This window comes from Athene cunicularia (genome assembly GCF_003259725.1).
Source record: "Athene cunicularia isolate RWA chromosome 14 unlocalized genomic scaffold, athCun1 chr14_part1, whole genome shotgun sequence".
NCBI lineage: Eukaryota > Metazoa > Chordata > Aves > Strigiformes > Strigidae > Athene > Athene cunicularia.
This window is the reverse complement of record NW_020799118.1, coordinates 6,838,280-6,842,108: the sequence shown is the minus strand read 5'-3', so window position 1 is coordinate 6,842,108 and position 3,829 is coordinate 6,838,280.

Genomic DNA, 3,829 nt, shown 5'->3' with positions numbered 1-3,829 from the left:
TCCATGTTTCCCTACAGCTTAAAGTAAGTATTTATGCATTACTAGTGTGATAAAGAAATGCATTGAGAAAACGAACGAATATCACACTGACTGCATTGTAAATCTTGCCTGCGTTGCTACTCTGTCGGTGTTGAGAGGTGTGACTGATAACTGGAGAAGACTCACTGCCTTTCCATACGGTGTATGTCAAGACAAGTGATGGGGTGAGCAGCAACATGGGTTGTATTTATTGCCAAATGGTCAGAGAGTTATTAGTAGGTGCAGTGCTATAAAAGGTGTGTTCTTGGCTTGGTTTGTCTAACCCAAGTTGAAAACCAGGTATAATTAGGATCTGAACACTGATGTGACAACTGACACTGTGGACGTTTACCCACACTATCCATCCTGAGAGCATCTCTCTTTTGTCCCATGGTTCTACATTCTTCTGTATTACATTTCTCCTTAATGTTTCAATAATTCTTTCTTTCTCTCTCTTCCATGTATCTATCTTCTGCTTTATATTGATTTCAAGACTCTTCTTCTTTCATTTCCCCTTGTCCCCTTCTCCTCATTAACCACATTTGGCCACTCAGACCCATTTAACAGAATACTGTGGAGAGCAGACTCTGCCTTTGGCAGTGCAAGGAGCAACGTGTGAAACCCTCTGCAGTTACAGAGAAATCATCTTGTAATGGTCACACAAATCTCTCAATTTCCTTGATGCTGCCAACCAATGGGAGCAACAGGGATTTGTATCTCGCCCTGAGAAAAAGCAGGGCAAGTATTAGGCAAACTAATCACGCTGCAGGGATTTGTGTAATGAAAAGTACCTCTGCTTGAGGGTCAGAAACAGTGTAAATCATAGGTTGGGGCAAATTCATTTGGTATCTCCTTATTCTCTTCTGTCATGTTCATTATCAGGGTGCCTGAACATCTAAGAAGTGGTACAACAGCCTGGTCACCCTATGAGTAAGGCACATGGTTTGTCTCAGGGAATTTTTTCAGAGGCAGCTGGAAAGCAAACTGGTTTACAGACTGCACTGCACGCAGGAGGGCTGGCTTCATCTCACACCGTGCAGCCCTGTCTCTGCCCGGGGCCTCGACGGACTCCCTAATGCAAACAATAGTAATGCAGACTTAATGATCACTGTCATTTCCATGTGCCTACCGCTGATCTCTTAATGAAATACTCTATTTAAATTGCACTGGCACAAGCACAGTTCCATGCTGGCAGGAGCCACAAAATCAGTCTACCAAGTGCAGAGGTTCTGCAGGACCTGCTGTACAACAGGAAGGCTGTTGGTGAAATACCGTTTGACAGTTTTTCTGCCTGCTCCTGCAGTAAGCGTGACACTTCCTGGTGTTCTGAAGAGAAAAAAAGAAGATGGAAATTGCCTTTATCTCAGGTTGGGACACAGAAAAAATTCTGAAATGAGGATGACAGTCTGTGGCAATATGGATTTGGCATTCGTTGATGGGTAAGTGCTATCCATTCACTGCTGCTGTAACACGCTTGCTCTCTGCTGTCAAATCCTGCTAGGAGCACTGCTGCAGAAGAGAAAATTGGGGACATGCAGCATCACACAGACTCTTTGTCTACCTATTGTCGTAAGCAGGAAACCAAATAGTTTTTAAAAAGCTAAAAATCTGTAAGATGACCAAATGTGTGTTGTAGGAAATAGGAAGAGTAAAATCACTGAAAAGTGACGAGTTTTTAAAGGTGAACATACTACATGCCCAATCTAAAATAAAGATAAATGGAAAACATACATATTCTTCACTGTTTCAGAGATGAACAAAAGCATGGAGCTTACATCTTTGTAAGTCACCAGCTCTGGGAAGTATTGCATGGCATAAGCAGAGTTCTCTAAATTTCACTTTGACCTTGGTCGTGCACACCTCACCCCTTCCCCAGCGTCCTCCGGGCAGTGCTCACTGCAGGCAGTCGCAGGCTGCTGCAGGGTTCCAGGAAGTCTTATAGGAGCTGGGAGCTCCTGTAAAATCAGGGAATTCACACAGTTCGCCTGTGTTATAGCACCTACTCCATCCTCCTACCAGCTCTCTCAAGGCGAGGAAAAGCTGAAGTTGCTGGTGAGTTAGTGGTTGGCTGATGGAAATATTCTCCCCCTTGATAAAAGCATATTTTCAAAGTTAACTACTAAGAAAAGGAATGCAACAGGAGCTGTAATTTAGTCTAGCTACTCTACAAAGCCCTCCTATAACTTCCTTGATGATTCTGTGTTCTCTCCTACACATTTTCATTTAGCTAACACTAAAAACTGCTCCAGCAGAATAGAAATCGGCCTTACTCGGTAATGATCCACTAGCGATGGTTGAGAGGGACATTATCTTCCCTGTTCTATCACTAAAAGGCAAAGGGGGAGGCCGTTTCCTTTACTCATACCACGGGTTGTGTTAGAGACACACAGAATGAAGGGAACAATGACCAAGATTTGCATTTGCTGAAGGGCTCAGTACATTGCTCTGTTGTGAGCGGGCCAAGACCTTCAGCACATGAATTCTTGTGATTCATCCTTCCCTCTGGTCTACCTCTCTGTATCCAGCATGGTACAGAGAACTCTATGTGTTTATTTATAGACAAAAAGGTCTTTGCTTGTTACTGTAGTATTTGGGTGCTTGGCTCAGGCTCCCAAGCTGGAGGGGGGGTTCAGACTGATCTGGTGAATCAGTATTTTTCACTCTCCTGCCAGACTGCTGAGTGACCTTGGGCAGTTTACAGCTGCTTCACCTCTCACCACCTCAGTTTCTGTAAAATTATCCTGTTTTACTTTGAATAGCATGTAGATATCGACTGATACAAGGACAGGGTGTTATTGCTTAAATGTGACTCAAATAAAGCCAATGCCTACAATCAAGAACCAGCAAGGCAGAGAAATTGAGGGAAAAGAGCAGAAATGTAAAATTGTTCCTCTGCCTCAGCTGTTCTCCCCTCACTGCCCTGTCTGACCACCGGCAATGACAGCCCAACTGCATCATCCGATTTACTCTGTCAGCCACGCTGAGAAGTTCAGGTAACCCCCCAAGGCATAGTAAGTGACAATCTAAATAAGCCCACGCATGTTAGGATGAGTCTGTTTAAAGGTTACAGTTCTTCGGTGCTGAAGAAGGCACATTTCGGCGCAGACGTTTCCCTCTGGAAGGCTCTGGATGTGGAAGCCTGGCAAGAAGGACAGCGTGCTCCCCACATTCAGGAAGGCCAGGCGGCAGTCCTCCCCGCTGATAACACCGTGTCAGCCGTGCCTGCCCAGTTTCTCCTTAGCGGTTTAAGTGAAGGCATAAAACCACGGATGCACAATACAGCGTGGCTGCCAGTCACAGACATGTCGCACAAATGTAGTTTAACCGGTCGAAAAGGCAAACAAGTTTCTGCTGCTCACGAATGTCATACGCTGAAGGTGACTGTCTGCCCCTTCGACAGATAACTCCTCCGGGAGTTTGCAGGAAGCCCCGTCCTGTGCATGAGGGTTACGACGGTCTCGGAGCTGAGCTGTGAAGAAGCCGGGCAGCGGGAGACTAGCTGCGTGCTGGGGGGTGGGAGGCAGATACCGAGCGGTTCCCGGCATGGCCTTTGCAGGGCCTCCTGCGCTCACGGGGCCTGCTCCTGAATTTTGCTGCATAAGCAGCCTGTAAAATGTCACTCGCGCAATAAAGAGGCACTTAACATCTTTCTCTTCCAAATGTTTACCTGCTGTCTAAGGCAGCAGCAGGTTGGACACACGCAGCCCGAGATTTGGTGAAGGTATCCAGCCCATTGCAAACCCCCCAACTGCCACTGGGCTGCAAACCCTCTCGGCTCGGAAACCCCGGCGCCGGCCACAGCCTGTCTCTT